At 41.2% G+C, this 9,857-nt stretch overlaps 1 long non-coding RNA gene across 1 annotated transcript in view; it reads left to right on the forward strand.

The window, feature by feature from the left end:
• Positions 1-9,182, forward strand: part of LOC138579563 (uncharacterized) — a 71,508-nt gene extending 62,326 nt beyond the window's left edge. The window contains exons 2-3 of the long non-coding RNA XR_011304074.1: positions 8,592-8,708; positions 9,027-9,182. This is a non-coding gene — a long non-coding RNA (uncharacterized lncRNA). The remainder of the gene's footprint in view (positions 1-8,591; positions 8,709-9,026) is intronic.
• The last annotated feature ends 675 nt before the right edge of the window (positions 9,183-9,857 follow it).

Consider the following 9,857-nt stretch of genomic DNA (forward strand, 5'->3'; position numbering starts at 1 on the left):
AAATAAGCCCACCCCCCCACTCGATTTCTTACCCCTCTTAAAGCCCTGGTTTTAAGACAAAATCTAACTCTTTTTCTATCTTATTTTGTGTTGTGGCAGGTGTAGGAACTGCCAGGACCACACTGATCTTGTGTCATAGGAAGGTAATATTTCTGATTTGCTTTGATTTACAAGAACACCTTGTTTCTGCAAGCGATTCATGGAAGCCTTCCTGTGGATCAGAGCTAATTCCCTGGAAGGCGACATAATCAGACTATGGTGCAAATACATTTGCATCCAACTCCCCTGGTTTCGCAAGGCTGCTGCAACTGGTTTCAGACGTTTTGTGAAACACCCTGGTGTAGATATCACTCTGGCTCTTGAGCAAGTAACTCTGGTGTGTGAAAGTGTGTGCAGTCCATCGCACTCTTACTGATTTTGTTTTTAGCAGAGTGTCTGTTTTAATATTACACTGTGCATCCCTTTCCCCAATGTCCTTATTTTATGGTTGGTGCTATTATATTTGAGCTGAATTGCTTTTAGTGGACTATTTATTTTCCTCTTTGACTGCCCTCTGGCGGATTTATTTCTTCATTGTGAACCCTTGGAGTGGCCTCGCTCAGCGGGTCACCTGACTCCTTCAATCAGCATTTATGTGCCGGGAGCTATGTTATGGCTGGCTTGCAGGGCTCTACTCATTGGACGATTAGTATCAATGTCCCTGTTCCTGCCTAGGAGGTTCTCTTTGGCTGCTGAGGCTGCAGGGTTGTCTCACTTCCCTGATGTATTGAAGTGCTTTCTTCGCAACTCTCGCGGTCTTGTAGCCCACACTGCTCATTATCATAATATCTTAAATGACCACCGTTCTGATTTTATGTGTGTCACTGAAACATGATTTAATGATTCATCTGGTGCTGCCATAGTTGAGTTGCTGCCTAATAACTGTAGTATTTTACAGGTTGATCGTGCTACTCCTCGCCTTGGTGGCAGGGTAGCTATTATTTTTAACTCCCTCTTTGCAGGGACCTTATTGGCGTGGAACCATAATATCCAAAGGAGGCCTTGTTTGCTGTTTCACCATTTCTCCTACTCTGTCTTTGCATTGTTTGCTTGTGTATCGCCCGCCTGGCTCCGATCCTACTTTTTGTGACTTTCTTGGAATTGGCGGCTGCTCTGCAACTTCGAACCCCTCATGTTTTAATTGCTGGTGATTGTAATCTTGGATCTAATGATCTTTCTGACTCAAAAACTCTGAGATTTATTTTGTCTATGAATGAGCTCGCCCTTTCTCAGTTGGTTTCTGGCCCGACCCATTGGGTAACACAGTGGATCTCATTGTGGCTTCCAAATCTGACACCTGGGCCCATCCTGCACTTCCTATTCTCTAGTCTGACCCCTTTCTCATTCCATTTTCCTGGAAGATGTCTTTGTCCGCAGTAGTCGCTAAGTCCTCTTCGGTCCCTCAACACGACTGGCGTTCTGTGCCCTCTTAGGAAATTTCTCGCCAGCTAGAGGCCTGTTCTGTTGGCCCGGTTGCTGATGTAAATGTTACTGCTGAGCTTTCTCTTCAGTTGTGGACTCTCTAGCCCCTCTTAAAATGCGCAAACGTAGAACTCAGATTTTTAAACCTTGGTACACAGTCCATCTTCGTGCACATCGCCTCCAAAAGAGGCACGCTGAGCGTTAATGGTGCCTAAAGCATGATCAGGCTGATAAATTTACCTTGTGATCTATCTTATCTAGTTATCACAAAGCCATCTTTAATGCCAAGTATAATTATTTCACTCACTGGGTTAAAAACTCTATTAACAGGCCTAAAGAATTTGTTGATTTTTCCTTATCGGCTTCTCCTTCTGTGCCTGTCCAGCCATCTCAATCCCTATGTGCTTCTTTGTGATGATACTTTGATGAGAAGATTGTCAACATTTGCGAAATATTTGCACCTCTGGTCTCCTGTTTCTGATGCTGTGGTCTTTACCATCTGTCCTGCTTCTTTCTGGCCTGTGTTTCCCGTTTTTACCTCTCTGGAAATCGTGATGGCTGCATCTAAATTGAAGTCGCCATCCGCTATAGATCCTATCCCTAGCCATCCTAAAAGACCCCCCTACCACATATTGGCCCTTTGATTACATCTACCATTAACATCTCACTTTCTACTGGGTGGATCCCATCATCTCTTAAGCACTCTTTTGTTGTCCCTCCTTCTTGGATCCTATTGTTCCTGCTAACTATCATCTCATTTGAAGCCTAAGTCGACCCTCTTGAGTTCTTTTCTTGAAGAATGTGCTTTTTTCCATATATCACAATCCGGCTTTCGCCCTGGTCGGGAACCGAAAGTGTGTGGGTCTCTGTTATTGACAACCTTGCCCATCTGTATGATCAAGACTGTGTTGGAGCTTTGTTGCTACTCGACTTGTCTGCAGTGTTCGAAATAATTGACCACACTGTTTTACTCAACCGTTTCGCCAGGGCTGGCCTTTCTGGTGCTGTCCTTTATTGGTTCTCATCCTTTCTTTGTGATTGGAACCAATCTCTTCCCCCCTGACCTCCCCATTTCGTTCTTCTCCCACCACCTTGACGTATGGTCTCCCTCAGGGTTCAGGCGTCTCCCTTGTGTTATTCAATGTCTATATTCAACCTTTGACCAAGCTTATCTCCTCCCACGCCTTCTGTTGTTATTTTTATGCTGACTATAACCAAATCTTAGTTCATTTAGATCCATCTCTTCCTAATACAGCCACCAGATTTCGGGTATGTCTTGAAGCCATGGGGAATGGATGTGTAACAGCTGGCTTAAGTTGAATGGGGAGAAAACTGAGGTGTTGGTGGTGGGTCCTCCGTAGGTTGCCGCTTTTTGGATCCTTCTTTTTTTCCCACTTGCTTTGGGCCCTTTCCCATCGTGTGTCATCCGTGAAAGATCTAGTGGAAAAATATCAGCGTCTTTATCTGCTGAAATTCAGATTAGTGGAATATATACAAGAAAGGGAAGTTATACTCATCATTAAACCCACGCTAAGCCCTTGAGGGGCATGTGGAGCCGGTGACTCAGCATGATTGGCCAGAAGAGTTTCTCCGTCTCCTACCAGACCTGGGCAAAACCTACATGGGCTAGAAAATTAACTTTTGGAAAAAAGGTTGGGAAATATTTTGCCACCTCCTTCACATATTGTTCCCAAAACATCAACCCTTCTGTATTGTGAGGTTGAGTATCGGCAAAGGTTGCCATCCATTGCTTAATCCTCAACAAAAAGCCTCTTGCTTCGTTGCACGCTAGTTCAGGAATTTTCAATCCCAAAGAAACATATGGATCATATTCTGAGAGCCCAGTCACACAGAATGTCAGGGTCACTGTGGACGCCATCTTGTTTGACGTTTCTGCGTAGAGAATTTACCTTTAACGTAGGGCACTTATCTTTCCGGGTGAACAGCAGCAAAAAAAAGAAAGCTTTCACAGTGGTACAGATTTGTATGACTGCCAATAAACAATATGGAGTATACAAGCTCTATTGTTAAGAAATGACTTGTGGGAAATGTAATCCCTTGGAGGAGGACAACATTGAAATTGTTTAAATAATGTTTATTTTGTTCTCGGGAATAATAGATTGAAATGCACAATAGGAGGCCCACGTGTCCTGTCGTTAAATCTCATCAGTGTTGACCTGGACAATATGTTGTGCGGCCAAATCCATGTCACGCTGCACCACTTTCCCATTACTTGGCCTTTTATTTGCAAATGATTGTTATTTGGTGCATAAACGCAATTTGTTCAGTTGAAGCTACTCAAGAATGCTACTACCAAATGTATTTGTTTGTTAAATGAAAGCACAGGACTGTAAAAGCAGTGTCTTGATTTCATTATGGCAACAGAGTCCACTTTTGCCGAGATAACTGGCCCACATTGTTCTGACATTTCTGGCCTTTGGGCATTGTCCCATCAGTAATTAACTAATGACCCAACAAGATTAAGGTTTGGAGAATCGGAGTGCCTGCACCACTGCAAACTGAAGTAGGCACACCACACTTACCTTTATATGTGTGATGACACCTTTAGTGAGCTTGTCGCTGGGGCCTTCCCGATTATACTGCTGTTCATTTCTCACTGCTCAATCTATAATTTTCATTATCAATTCTATGACAAGAGCGGAGGCGAGCATTATGCTTATTCTTCTTTAATTCTGCTTAACAGCTTTTTAAATCTTGATATTCCTTATGATATATAGCTTTTTTTTTTTTTTAAATGTGCCCAACTGGCACAGAAAATAAAGAAAAAGCAAAATAAACTTGTAACGAAACAGAAGTCTATCAACTACATCTCCCATGAGTCTCTGGCTCTCTGGTAGTCCTAGCCTTACTCCTGTCCTCCAATGAGGTGTCCTCCTCTGGTATAAGTGTCCCTCTGACTAGGTGCCTTCCTCTTCTTTTTTGCTGCTTTCGACAGCTAAGTACACATTTGCTTTCATTAATGATTATTGACTGACAATATGTAAAAATTCAATAATGCGCAGCGTAACGGCAGCGAAGTGCAAGGCGAATATATTATGACTTAAATAATAGTCATTTAACACATTATAAACAGAAGGAAATTTATTTAAAACTTATTCCTGCAGCTGTGTCCCTAGCATAACTAGTATTAGCCCTGTATGTGAAATATCTACTGTGTAGATAGAGCCAGCCCTAGTATGTGCTGGTGTGCCGCCTACAAGGTAATGTAGAGGTCCTCACCCTTTGCTCTCTCATTACTTTCCTCAATATCTAAAACATACATGCACACTTAATGGTGGTTGGTTTCAATCTTTATTTGTACCTCCTCCAGTGTGTGTGTGTCTTATCCAAAAGTGTTTCTATGACCACTAAGGTCAGAGAACTATAAAAAAAAGCTGAATTTCTATTCACCCAGCAAGTTATTTATTATATTGGGTATATACAGCTTGGATTGATTACTTATACAATCCCTTTCATCTATGTATGTAGGGTCTCAGAGTATGGATTATCATTCCAATACTACTACAACAATAGTCAACCGGTTTCAGCGGTGCAAGTTAGTAGCCACTTTCTTCAGGACGTTTGCTTCTTAGTGTTGCATTCTTAGTGCAATACAATTCTTTTCCATGGATGCTGAGAGGTATCTTTGGGCGTCCAATGTGCTTTAAACGGGTTTGTCCCGGAGTTCTATGGGGTTAAAAAACAAGGAAAAAGACAGATGTACTATCATCAGTCTTTGAGTGCTTTTTCGAGGTAAGTATCTTGTTTCCTCAAATGTAACTATTATTCCACATTGTATAAAGATGTTGGCCTTACCTATGTTTGTTTTGAGGTACCATCTATATTCTTGTTGTATTGGAGTCTCGGAGGAATCTGTTCTCACTTGACCAGCTTTCTGTGTCCTTTAGAATCTAAAGATAGATGGCATACAACTGCTGATATCTCTCATTATACTGGAGAGTATCTTGGAAAGATAACTATACGTGGCTATTTCAAAGTTTTTTACCTGTCTTGCATTTGTGTCCTTGTCTTGGTTCACAGTGGCTGTATAAAAGTTGTTCGTCTGTGTCTATGGAGCCTATAAGAAACAGAAAGGCCCCGTCATTATAGAGCCAAGGTTCTTATCAGATATACATAGTATATTTGTTATTTCGGAGGAAAAGTCCCTGTTCGTATGGGTCCCCACCATTTTACCTATTGCACATACAGTGGTAGTTGATGTCTCACTATCTATAGCAGCATACTAATGTCAGTCCCTTAGTATGAAAGGCTGTTATTTTACCAATATCGGGGTTGTCCCATTGGAGTTAACGCGGTGTGTCAAATAAAGTGTATTCATTGCGTTGCGTGGCAAACTACTTCGCCTATGGCCGCATCTAACAACGAGATACTAATGGTATTTCCACGTCTATGTTTCCAAAATGACTGACGGCCCCCTCTTACCTCGTAAGTGCTTTCTCTTAGTCTGCACTGCGTCTCGTCTCCTGCTTGGCAGAGAATTTCTCCAGTGGCAGTTCGGACGAAGACACAGGCAGGACCAACAAAAGCCTACGTTTTGAAAACCAGGAACAAAATCGAGGTGGAAAAAACCCAGGGTTTTCAGGCCCCAAGAGGCCGTGGACGATCCAGAGGGTGGTGGCAGGAGCAGTCACCCAGGGTCACCAGGAACAGAGGGAGGGGATGGTACCAACAGAATGCCCCACAAGAATGAGAACGCACCCAGAGCAAATTGAAACAGAATCACTTGTCGTGAATCTTTCTACTCTCCCCCTATCATCTACACACTTAAGAGTCCTTCAAAAAGGGCTGTTCTTCGTACCCACTGCTACACATGACCCTTTCCAGGCTAGAATAGAGATAACGCAACTCATGAAAAAAATGAGGCTGACTCCATAATAAATCCACATACTATCCTCCTCCCCATGCGATAACAGTGGAATCACAGACCTTTGAGAAACTAATTCTAAAAAACACTAGCAGAAATTGAGGCAGAAACAACTAGCGATTTCCACAATATGGCTAAAATAGAAATCAGAGCATTGAAAGAATTGCAGACGAATGATGAAATAGTCATATAATCAGCTGATAAAGGGGGAGCTAACAGAAAAAGGTTGATTATTGATGCACACCTCAAATTAAATGGCAATGAAACATACATGTAAGAGATGCTGTAGATTAATTTTAGGTGCGGGGGAGGAACTGAGGCCATGGCACAAGACCCCAACAAACAAGAGACAATTGGAATGAGGATTCAACAAGGGAACCCTCCCGTCCCCTGCACACTTTAGGATGTTTGGGCTAAGTCCACTACTGTTTTCTCATATTAATACAAAAAACATATAAACCAAAGAGTTCAGTTGTGTGTTTTTATAGCAAAAGTTTATATCTAAAGTCTCAAATACACAATATTTCAAAAGGAGAAACATTTACAAATTCAAGATTCAAAGCAGTGCAATAGTAGGTCACAATAAATTTGAAACAATGGTGGAATCCAATTCATGTGGCGACACGTTTCGAGGATACTTTCCTCTTCTTCATATGGCCAAAATTGAATTCTTCATACAAAAGGAAAAAAACAAAGGGGAGAACGTTTGTACAAGTTTTTTATACCTTGAGGTAATTAATTAAACTCATGCTGTACATTTCAGTCTCATCTGTGAGCCAGAACAGACTACATTGTCAGAGAAATTGTAATTAATCTAGTACCACAAGGGCACAGAGAGAAGCCTATTGGATCGACAGAATGGGCTCTTTGCAACCTTGGGGCCTCAATGAAGATTTTACCCTTAATTGTTTCCTGTGAATAGGGTATGTTTGACCTCTAACACTAGCATCTTGTTTTTTTGTAAAGATCAAAGTTATGTCAAGTTTATTTTATCTGGAAATTTTAACTGCCAACAAGTAATATCCGATTGTATTTTGCAATGACTTGTATTATTCTCTTGATACCCTTTTAATACATACTCCACTGAAGGTTGAACTAAAATGTATATATATGTATATACATATAATGAACTCTTGTGTTATATGTTGGACGACAACTTATGTATACAAACTGTGCTTATTTTCTTTTGTCCACCCTTCAGTCATACATTATGCTAATTAACCTTGTGAGTGGTTAAAATTCCCTCTTTCATTTGGACTCTGGCGGATGGAACTTGTTTCATTTTGACGTTTCTGTATTTCAGTGGCACCTCCTAATCTGTCTACTTCTCCATTGAATAGTCTCTTTTTGCTGACTCTGCAGGATTTCTCATTAGTATTGTTTACATTTTCTCTTCATACTTTTTCTATTTTCCCTTTATTTTTTATCTTTATTTTCATCAATTTCATTATTTATTCCACATATACTTTCACTCCTCTTGACACATTGTGGTTTACCTCGGCGGGCTCACCCGATGACTTCTTACTCCATTCTAAGATGGCCGATCCTTTAGGTGACTGCTTTAGTCCCTTCTCTATCTTCACATTCGCCAACCTTTTTCTTCCACATTGTGCGCCGTTCCCATAGCTGCTAGGACGCATTGACCGGCGGCAGCTGTCTTTGCGATTGGTCTCCTATTGTGCAGGTAAGCGCACGTTACCAGGCATTGTCTATCCCATTGAGATTTCTAGTTTAAGTACTTTCTTAACCTCGATCCGGGTTAATTCTCCGTTACACTTTTTCACAGATCATCATCTGCGCATGAGACTCGTAGTGCACAAGTGCACTGTATTTGTTTTGCCTGAGTTCCTATCCTTACAAACCGCCCACTGAAGAAAGCGCATTGCCAGCACGCTGTGCCTGACAGCTCGCGCACCATAACTGCTAAGCGTATACCACAAGGTATTTTTTTCATCAGCTAACACTTTAGTTGTGGATAGTATTGTGTCAATATATGTTGTTTTAGTATTCCTCTCAAGCTCACACTTATATCGACTCTTGATGAACGTTGAACAGAAGTTACACAGTGTTTAACGTGAATTAACCACAAATATATCAGGCTTCAACGCCATTCGAATATTTTCTCCAGCACTTGCCACTCCTCTTGTACACTCCACAGGTACTACATTTCTTCTAGTGCCTAGGGTTGAACTTACCTTTCATCATAGTTTGATTTCTACTCACTTGCTCCTCATTTTTGTTGCAGCTGTGTCTTCCTCTTGACTACAGAAAACTATATTTCCCGTGGAGGATCTACACATCGCTTGATTCACCACCAAGGATCTCTATCTGCATCCGATGCCCTCGAACACTTTGCTTACTGGTAATTATACTTTCTTATATCTTGTCCTATATGGCTCCTTTACCTACCTACATTCTTTCTAAACACTTTTGAACGACGACTTCTTTTGCACTGGACTAGAAACGTCTCTCTGAACCTCTTCTCCTCCCCTCACCCTGAATTTATCTGGGAATGAATGTGCCCTTGTGGTACTAGATTAATTACAATTTCTCTGACAAAGTAGTCTGTTATGGCTCACAGATGAGACTGAAATGTACAGCATGAGTTTAATGAATTACCTCAAGGTATAAAAAACTTGTACAAACGTTCTCCCCTTTGTTTTTTTCCTTTTGTATGAAGAATTCAATTTTGGCCATATGAAGAAGAGGAAAGTATCCTCGAAACGTGTCGCCACATGAATCGGATTCCACCATTGTTTCAAATTTATTGTGACCTACTATTGCACTGCTTTGCTTCTTGAATTTGTAAATGTTTCTCCTTTTGAAATATTGTGTATTTGACACTTTAGATATAAACTTTTGCTATAAAAACACACAACTGAACTCTTTGGTTTATATGTTTTTTGTATTAATATGAGAAAACAGTAGTGGACTTAGTCCAAACATCCTAAAGTGTGCAGGGGACGGGAGGGTTCCCTTGTTGAATCCTCATTCCAATTGTCTCAAAGGGGGAGCTAACGTCATCATGAATAAACAGCACTATGAAGGGATGGTCAACACCCTTATTGAAGATCGAACTACATATCAAAAATTGGGGAGCGATCCAATGGACAAACTTAGGAATATGATTAACCCCATCATAGAAGAAGCAGAAGCCGAAGGACACATAAGCGCGAAAGAAGCAGCCTTTTTGAGTCCACAAAATCCTAGGTGACCTGCCTTCTACGCCCAGCCCAAAATCCATAAGGGGGTGTCTCCACCACATGGACGACCAATAGTATCTGGAATTGGTTCCATATTAGAACCTCTATCACAATTCACTGACTTCTTCCTAAGAGAAGAAGTCAGCAAGATGCGTTCATATACCAAAGACACCACGGCAGTCCCTGTACATCTGGAGAGTCTCCACTTAACAAGCCCTGACGTTTTCATTGTAACAATGGATATAGAATCATTGTATTCCAAAATTCCACAAAGAGAAACCTTATTAGTCATCGAAAAGGTACTACAA

This window comes from Ambystoma mexicanum, chromosome 3p, assembly GCF_040938575.1.
Source record: "Ambystoma mexicanum isolate Mex_15411 chromosome 3p, UKY_AmexF1_1, whole genome shotgun sequence".
Lineage (NCBI taxonomy): Eukaryota > Metazoa > Chordata > Amphibia > Caudata > Ambystomatidae > Ambystoma > Ambystoma mexicanum.